At 34.8% G+C, this 9981-nt stretch overlaps 1 pseudogene; it reads right to left on the reverse strand.

The window, feature by feature from the left end:
* Positions 1-6078: 6078 nt before the first annotated feature.
* On the reverse strand, positions 6079-6197 carry LOC120589430 (uncharacterized; annotated as a pseudogene).
* Positions 6198-9981: the final 3784 nt, after the last annotated feature.

The following is a 9981-nucleotide window of genomic DNA, read 5'->3' on the forward strand; positions in this document are numbered from 1 at the left end:
AGAGTTCCTCATTTTGTCCAAGTAAAGATTATATGGAGTACTTTTTTTTTTTTCATTGTGCACTGGCAACAATTACTTTATTTAAATAAATAGAAAAAATAAATAGAGGCTTTCTTTTTTGGTACCATGGACCATGATCAAACATACTACCTTTCAGTAGCCTTTATTATAACCTTCAGACTGTAATGAAGAGTAGATCAAGCAAAAAAAGGGCGTTCCATTTCAAAAATTGTCATATATCCTAAACATTAACAATGGTCATTATATTCGCCATGTAGAAGACATTTTTAACCTCATTGCTACATGATATCTTTTTTCCAGCCTCAAAGTTAAATCTGGGAAAAATTGCTGAATGACATTCTGTTAACTAATGATATTATGTAGTATTGTTACTTCAGCTAATAGTGCTAATTGAAATCACAGTGACTCTGAAATTATCATTTGCAAATTCTGTACTGCTCTGTTTTCCAAGAGAAAAAGTAAATGTGCACAGATAAAACATTGGAACTCTGTCAGTTGGGTGTTCTTAGTTCCCCAGGAAGAAAAATGAGAAATATCTTTATCAGTTTCTTTTAATGCCTGTGCTCACAGAGAGTGTAAATTTTTCTGTTGTGTCACCCATGAGATTTGTTACTGGACATCTGTTTGATCACTTTGGTGAACATCCATGGTTGAGTCCTTACTTATTTATCCATTCAAATATGTTACTTACGTTCTGATTATATAATCCATAAAGAAACTAAAGCATCAGACTGATTTCATTTTAGGGACTATATATGTTTTCTGTCAGAAAAAAAAAATAATGGATCTTAATTTTTTAAACAATGACATTGTATACAAATAATCATTGCTGTATAATAAACTGTCAAAAGCTCAGCAGCTAAGAAGAACAAAAAGTAATTATTATCTCACAGTTTCTCTATGTCATGAATTTCGAAGTGGAATGGCTGGCTACGCAGTTCTGGCTTAGGAGTCCCTAATGAGATTGTAATCAGATCTTGGGTAGGGATGCTGTCATCTGAAGGCTTGACTGGGGCAGGAGAATTCATTCGTAAGGTGATTCATTAGAGTGAACTGTAGCAATCAGGTTGCCGAATGAATATGATGAATGGAACCTAGCATTTGGTAAGCCCATCAATGACAGCCACCTGGTATGCTCTTCCTGAAATAATATTCTATTTAATCCTTGAATTAGTGTAATATTTAGAAATAAAAAAGTTTAGAAAGAAAGAAATAAGATCTCTTCTGGCAGTATGACTAAAAAACTTTTCTGAAGGTTTTTGCAGCTTAAAAAAACAAACAAGTGCATAAATAGCCCTTGTTAGATAAATAGGGCTTTTAATTCATTTCTGGTCTCAAAGCAAAAAAGTTAAGAAAATCTTTGAGCTCATTCCTCACCACTACCCAAAGGCCGTAAAGGGTCAGTGATCAAGAAGCGGACACAGATAAGCCAAGGCTGCTCTGTGGACAAATGATAACCCTTGTGTACCATCTATTGGAAGACTAAACTTTTGCCAGTTACAGGGCAGAAAAGTGGAAATTGAGAACTTATCATTTGTCCACACGACTTTAAGGGCTAGATTGGTCCCAGAACACAAACACTTTTGACTTCTCATAGAAGTAAATGCAAATTTTCTCTGGCCCATGCCTAGTATTAGGAATAAAAAAGGACATATAGCTATAAATATAGACATTTAAAACACAGTAAGTGAATATTATAAGCAACTGGAGGCTGAAAATTTTGAAAATTTATGAAACGGATAAAGATAATAGAATTTATCAAAATTGACTCAAGAAGAATGCCTAAGTTGGCCTATAATCATTAAATAAATTGAGTCAATAGATACAAAAGATACATCTTTTTCAACAAAGAAAATGCTAGGCCCCAACAGCTCTGTAGGTGAGTATTATCTTAAAGCTTAACATTATGATTACATGTTCTACCTAGGAGGTCAGTGTAACTTTGACTTTAAACGAGGCTCTTGTGCTTCTGTCACAACACAAAACAAGCTTCACCACTTAGCCTGATGATTCAGAAAGCATGAGAGACAAATGGAGCAAACCAGACTTCACCTCTAGCTTGGAGTCAAGTATCCCAGGGCACAGCTGGGATCAGCTCAGCACACCCTACCCACTGAGACATGAATGATAGTAATTATTGTTTCAAGACACTGAGTTTTGAGGTGGTTAGTTATGCAGCATTATTTTGTCAATAGCTAACCCATTCACTATAGAAAAACTTTTAAATAAAATTCAACAACTATTCATGCAAGACTGTTTATCAACTAGGAATAAAGGAGAATTTCCTTTTCTGGGTAAAGTGTATCTTCAGTAAAACTTTACCAAGTATTATGAAAATCTGTACATTTATAATCTCTATGCTCTACAGATTTTATTTCTAAGAAATGTCTTAGAGAAACAGTTGCATATGTGTGCCAAAAGACATGTGCAGTCGTGTCTAAAGCATTATTATTAAAAGTGCAAAAAACGAGAAACAACCTAAAGTGTCTTTCAAATGAAAATAAATTGTTAGATATTTACATAATGGAATATTAAATAACAGTTGGATATTAAATATGAATGAACCACAATAATATGCAACAACACAGATGAATCTCACCACATAATGCTGAGAATGATAAATGTTCAACTACATATATCGTGAATTCCTTTATATAAATCTCAAAACTCCTAAGCTCCTAGGTCAAACATGATTTTACAGTAATTCTATTATGATTATAATTTATATATCTGTTATATATCTATTTGTACCTATCAGTATGATATAAAATATGATAATAAGGAATAAAATATAATAGAAGTTGATGCCAGAATTATATTAATATAATAATTTCTCTTGTTAAATCTAAATATGTATTAAGGACACCATATTTTAGCTTTGGTGACATATAAACAGGACACACACATATGTATGCATTAGTTAGGGAAAAATAAAACTATCATTTGTACACAATGTAGTCATCTACCTAGAAAATCTAAGAGAATCAATTGAAAGAACCTTAAATTTTATAAAGTTGCTTTTTTAAAATCCCCTACAGGGAATATGTTCTAAGACTCCCAGTGGATGCCTGAAACCGTAGATGGTGCCAAACCTGATATATACTATGTTTGTTTTTTTTTCCTGTACATACATACCTATGATGAAGCTTAATTTATAAATTAGGCTCAGTAAGGGATTAAAAAACACTAATAATAAATGGAACAATGATAACAATATGCCATAATTAAGTTTATGTGAATGTGGTCTCTCTCCCATAAATTTTATATTTTTCACGCCAAATCTGTTCCTGAATCTGTGTAACCATCGCTTATTTGCAGTAAATGGCTTGGTGTCACCAATTTCAGGGGATCTCTTGCTGAAGTCTTCCTGTAGGCTCAGTGTTTTCTGGCACAACACGTTGCCATCAATTGAAACACATTTTCTGTTCACGTTGTGCACCCACAAATTTAATGTCTTTTCCATCTTAACTAAGCACTTATCACACTCTGTGGCCGTAAGTTTTGCACTTTGAGGTGTGACAACAAAACTAACATGGATTTCTTTTTCCTTCATAATTTCACTAATAGAAAATTTGTTTTTCTTCTAGTAGATCTTAGCGATCTCAGCATACATTTATTTTTCCTTGTTAAGTTGAGAACTTTTATCTTTTCGTTAAGGAAGCACTTCATACCTTCTCTTTGGCATATCCAAATTGCCAGCATCACTACTCTTGTGCTTTGGGGCCATTATTCAGTAAAATAATGAATATTTGAATGCAAGCATTGAGATACTGTTCTGATAGCAGACAACTGTTAGTCTCCTAAGAGAAGAACAGGCACGCAGCTTATACAGCATGGATATTCTGGACAAAGGGATGATTCATTTCCCAGGTGGGATGGAGAGAGATTTCATCATGCTACTCAGAATGTTGTGCAATTTAAAACCTATGAACTGTTCATTTCAGGAATTTTCCATTTAATATTCTTGGACCATAGGCAAGTGAAACTGTGGGAAGTGAAACCATAAAGAATGGGGGACTACTGTACATGATACCTTTTGTAAATAGGGCAATAATCAAATTAGAACATATTATGGAAGAATCTCCCAATCACAACAGCAACAGAAACCAAACACAGTGAGAATTAAACCAAATAAGAGGTCTGAAAGACCATTATTAAAAACAAGTTAACACTTCTTGAAGGCTATATAAACCAAGCTCAATAAAAGCAGGGGTATCAGATGTTCCTGGAAGAGAATACTTAACATTTAAAAGATGTTCTTCCCAAATAAATCTGTAAATTTAAGGCAATTCCATATAGAATCCTAAAAAAAAAAACGGTGGTGCTTGAGAGGTTTAGTTTAGTAATATTCAATGAAAGATAAAAATATAATAGCCAAGAATATTTTGAAAAAAATCAGAAAGTCACATTTGTTTAATTGTGTTAAAAATACCTAGTGTAAAGCTATAGATAGCTAAACTTGTATAAGTAATTGTTCAGGAATAAACAGCTTGATTGCACAGAAAAGGAGAACGCAAGATCAGATCCAGCTACCTGGGAACATTTCGTATGTGACAAAGACAATGGCATATGTTACCTTGCGGGGAAATGAGTGGGGGATAGAATGGTCTATTAAAAAGTCATGGGACAATTAGCTGACAATTTGGAAAACCAATTAAATTTTGTCCCATTTCACACTGTAACAAAATTGTTTTGAAATGTATCAATAAATTATACATAAATAACAGAAATATAAAATTATGTTGAGAAAATAAAAAGAATATTCATTTATAATTTAAGGTCTTAAAGAATTTTCTGAGAAAGGCTCTAAATTCACAAATTATAAAGGAGAAAGTTGTCGTATTTACCTACATAAAAATTATAAACTTTAAAATGACAAAAGTCACAATAATTAAAAGATAAGTAATAAATGTCTCTTTTAGAGAAATAACTTCCATTTTCCCAAAGATTCAAATACAAGGATTTGATAGCAAAGAAATACTGGAATCAACCTACACATCTGTCGTTCGGGGACTGATTGAACCAGTACCTCTGCACTGTGGAGAAATCACATGGTTCTATATATACCAACATAAGATCTCCAGTGTATATTAGGAAGTGAAAAAAGTTAATTGCTGATATTAAGTATAGAATTATGTTATTTAGGCAGAAAATTGTTTAAAAACAAAATTATATGTACATATATATACATGTATACATGTATATGTCTTACATATTGCATACAAAATGAACTGGGAGAATTCGCAACCTTGATTACCCATGTAGAGGGGATTGAAATTCAGGTATGCAGACAGGAAGTAAAATTCTGTATTTGTTCTTATAGTGTAATACTTCTGTGCTTGAATCGTCTTCATAAAATGTTTTCTTACATAATTAAAAATAAACCAAAACAGATGTAAAGAAAGTAACTGAAAATGTAAGTAAGAGAATATGACAGTTTAATATCAGGGTAGAAATTCTGGTATTTGAATCACCTACAGCATAACTCAATTTATTATGCTAACATTTATCTATTTGATTTGTGTTTGAAGCAAAAGCAGGAGTCTTCTTTACTGGAGCTAAAAAAAAAAAAGGTGTTAAACAAGTAGTTGATGGTGGTAAATTGATGGGCCTAGAAATCTCTTGCACTGGGTTTTAGGGGGATGGGCTGATGTTACATGCTTGTAGGGGAGCAAGTGCAAGATGGCCTCTCCACGCACAGACTGTGTTCTGCTATATTGACTGTCAAACTCGCCTCAATAAAAATTCCAGCAGACATCTGTGGGGTCAGAGCTGAGCTGAATACCAAGCTATATTTTAAGTTATGAGTAACATTCACTGCTTTTAGTTAGTTGTTAAAGGTAGGTGTGTGATAAAATATTCTCTATAAAAATGCTTTTGCATGAGTAGGCTAGAAATACCTAATCTTTTGAAAATTGATGAAAGTTAGGATCTTCTTGGAAAAATAGATTTAAGTATAAATTTTTTTTTTCTTAAAGGCAAACCAACCCTTGGTTGACCTCACAGATTGCAAAGACCTTGTCAGTTTACAATCCCTTATTTTTTATTTATGTTTTACACCTACAGCACCTGGTCTTCCTAGTTGGTCTCCCATCCAAGTACTAATCAGGCCCAACCCTGCTTAGCTTCCAAGATCAGACAGGATTGGGCTTGTTCAGAGTGGCATGGCCATAGACTAAGTATAAAATTTTTTATACAGTGTCTCTTCAGTAAATTTCCCAGTTGAGGGAATGACATATTTGTTGCACAGGGACCAACCTCCGACTCCCCTCAGCCCATCCACACACCTACAAAATTTTGGGTAGTTTCAAGTACAATACACAGCTTAGCATAGTCTCTTTTCTCCTATTGGATATTCCTAGAAATATTCAAAAGCTAAGACAAGAACTGTTGCAGTGTGGCTATATTTTATTAATAAAATAAATATGTATCAAATAATAAAACAACATAAGTTAGTTGGCATTTTAATAATAGTTAATATGTACTCAGTACATACTAGTGCCAAGCTTTCTTCCAAGAAGAAAGGAGAAGGAACTTGCCAAGGGTTCCATGGCTGGAAACTGGCAGAGCTGGGATTTGAACCCAGACAGTCTGGCTCCCAATACTATGCTTTTGAGTATTGTAACCTATGGACTGTCAAGTTCCCTTTTCTTCATGCATTCACATCCTGGTTTTAAGGTGGTGGAGGGTCTTTATAGGTAGGTTTGCTATGACTGAGCTTCCTGTTGATCTAGAAGATTCTCCCCTTTCAAGGATCGCCCTGAAATACCTGCCCAACTCCTGAAGGACCTGATGTGCTTATTCACAGCTAGGGTTCACCATTGCCCAAACTCAAAAATTTTGCTGAGAATAAGAGAAATCAATTTGTTTTTGCTTGCGCCACCATCTTTTCTGGGTTCTCCATTTCAAAGACTTTATTTTTCTCTCCTCCAGAAAGTTACTCCCAGTCTTCTCAGGAGACACTTAACAGACTTTTTCCTGTGCCACCTCACATGACATATGGCCTTGAGTTTTGGTTATTGCTCAATTTTAAACTTTACTGTAAAGGTACAAATGAATGGAGCTCAATCCAGTGCAGAAAGGTTGCGTCATTTCGTTAATCTCAGCTCTATTTTAGTCACTGCTTTTCTCATAGGCTACTTGTGCTCATACACAACTGTGGCATTGCCTTTTAAATTTCTCTCTGAATGGGAAAACCTCCCAGCTGCCTCATATTCATATGCATTCTCCAATCCTGTTGACTGCAGTGCATTCAAAGCAAACATGCTTCAATCAAACCCAAATGACTAAGATTTCTATACAAAAAACAGATTCATTGCTTAGGATTTTTGCTCAACTTCTCAAATTAGGTAGGAATATTTCTCTGGGATAGAAATATTTTCCAGTCATCTAACTAGACTTAGATCCCACTTTTAAAAACAGAGCATAGCTGAAATTTAAACACGCAGCCTCTTAGGCTGATGAATAAGGGGATTGGCAAGAAAGTAGGGCATACTGAAGTCAAAGTGTTTGATCCTTGGTTAGAAAGGCCACTGAATGGGGAATAAAAACTGCTAATTACCAGTTTTACATTAATATTTCACCGTGATATGCTCGTGTGGGACATCTCATATGCCAAATCGACACAAAGTTTAGGAATATTCTTTAGAGAACATGTCTGTATTTGACTCAAAGGGCAAAGCTATAAAACTGATTACATTGGTGACTTGTTAAATAGAATATTCTTTCTGTTAGATGATTAAACATTTTTTTCAACTTATTTTGTACAGTTTCACTTTGGATCCAAGAAGCATATGCTAAAACTCCAATCAAGTAAGTAATCTATGGTTCTTACAATCTGGTCTCTAATGCCTAATTGCCCACCCAGTCTCCCCATAAATCTCCGAGTCCTCATCTTTCATATCACACCTGAAGGAAGGAAGGAAGGAAAAAAAGAAGGAAAGAAAAAGATAGGAAGGAAAGAAGAAAGAGTAAAGAGGAAGGGGAGAAAGTGGGTTAATTTTATTTGAGGATTTATCGTATACCAGCCCAGTATAAACTGCTGTCTTTATATATGTTAATTTATCCACCCTACCCAGTTTAAAGCAACATAAAACCAGCATTTTCAATGTAAGTGACATAGCAAATAATCTCGTCCTTTTTGTTTTACAGATGAGGGGACTATGAGCAGAATGGTTAAAAAACTGCCTTAGATTGTACAATTGGTTCCTGACAGTGTCATGAAGAAGGTAAAAATCTCTCAACTACTGGCTTAAGACTTTTCCTACTATTTCTATTGATCTTTGAATAGGAATATTGACGAATGTATCCAGTTGAAATTTCAGGCCTTACAAAGTTCTAGAAACTCTTCAATCCAGCCGATATCATAACAACTCCTTATAGATGGTGATCGGTCCCTATCCATCTCTTCTGTGAAGAGCAGGAAGAACTGATATTTTGTTATTGTCAGTTCAGGCCTTAAAAAAACTTGTAATTATGACTATTTTTAATGTTGGTGTGGATATTAAACTTAAGATATGAAAACCTATGTTTATTTTTAGCTCAGTATTAACTACCTACATTTAATTAAACCATTGATCTGGACCTTGGTTTAAATGAGAGGGTTGGAAGAGATAATGGTTTAAGTCTTTTCCAGCTGCAGCATGATTTATAAATTACAGAAACCACTTCCTACCTAAGTACATTAGACAAGATGAAATAGATTTTGCTTCCAGATCCTTTTTGTAAATGATTGACTGAGTGATAAATTGGTAAGGTTATAGTGCAGATAGAGAAAGGAGAGGTACAGTAGAAGAAGAAACGAAAGTGGGATGGTAGCCATCATTTATAAAATAAATGGGCAAGAAAATGGCTATTTGGGGGATCTAGTAATATTACTATCAATTTATTTAAATATTGTGATTTGCACACTTCCCACTTTCAGCATCTTTTATAACTTTTTGAAAAAGTTACAAATTAACAACTTCTGAAATTGAGTTAATTAAAAAGTTACCTCTTGAGCAAAGTCTAATGAATAAATACTGAAGTTCAATAAACAAATAGTCTCTCTCTACATTTCAGAGCTTTCAAAGCATGGCTCTCAAAGCCTGAATGTAACTCAGGTCCACTTTGAGCATTGGCATCAGCAACTGGCAGACTCCTTCCTGGACCAAACTTTAGTCAGGTTCCTTAAACCACCACCTCAACTATGCTTCAACCTTAGGTTGCTGTTAGTAAGAATTCTGTTAGGCCAGTTAGCAAGAATCAGCCTACCCTTGACAGCTCCCCTTAGTAATTTTCCATGTACCAACTCCTTCACTCTGCCTGTTGGCTATAAATCTTCACTTGTTCCTATTGAATTCGCAGCTGAGTTCAATTTCTCTCCCTTATTGCAGTAGCGTTGAATAAAGTCTTTCATACCATTTTAACAAGTGGTGAGTAATTTTTCTATGACATGATTCTATGTGGAACACTCAAAACAAAGTCCCTCTCACTGCCCTGGGGCCTGCCTGCATGGTACAGTATGTGGAAGAAGATTTACCTACAAGACACCTAGGAGACGCCTCCAGGACTATGAAGAAAGTTTGTTTGGGGACAATAGACAGACAGTCTGTGCCAAAAAATCTAGTAGCCCTTTGATTTTTTTCAGTAAAATTTATCTTTGGTACATTTTAGCTAACATGCTTAAAACAGGGGAATTTATGCCAGAGTCTAATGAACTATCAGCAAAGAAATTAGTTGGCTGCAGCAATGTTGTTGGGAGAGGGACATGTCTATTCAATCAGGAAATTTCATTTCTATACACATATAAACGGGTATTCTGACGGGGCCGAAGTGGCCAATAGATAAATTTATCCCGTGAAACCAAACGGCCCCTATTTCTTCCCCCGCATCCCCACAATATATTTGTTTCCCACACTGATAAACTAGGGTTTCAGCTATAGGGAGATCATTCTAACTGCCATGGTGATTGGTATGAAG

Source organism: Pteropus medius, unplaced genomic scaffold (genome assembly GCF_902729225.1).
Source record: "Pteropus medius unplaced genomic scaffold, Ma_sr-lr_union100, whole genome shotgun sequence".
Taxonomy (NCBI): Eukaryota; Metazoa; Chordata; class Mammalia; order Chiroptera; family Pteropodidae; genus Pteropus; species Pteropus medius.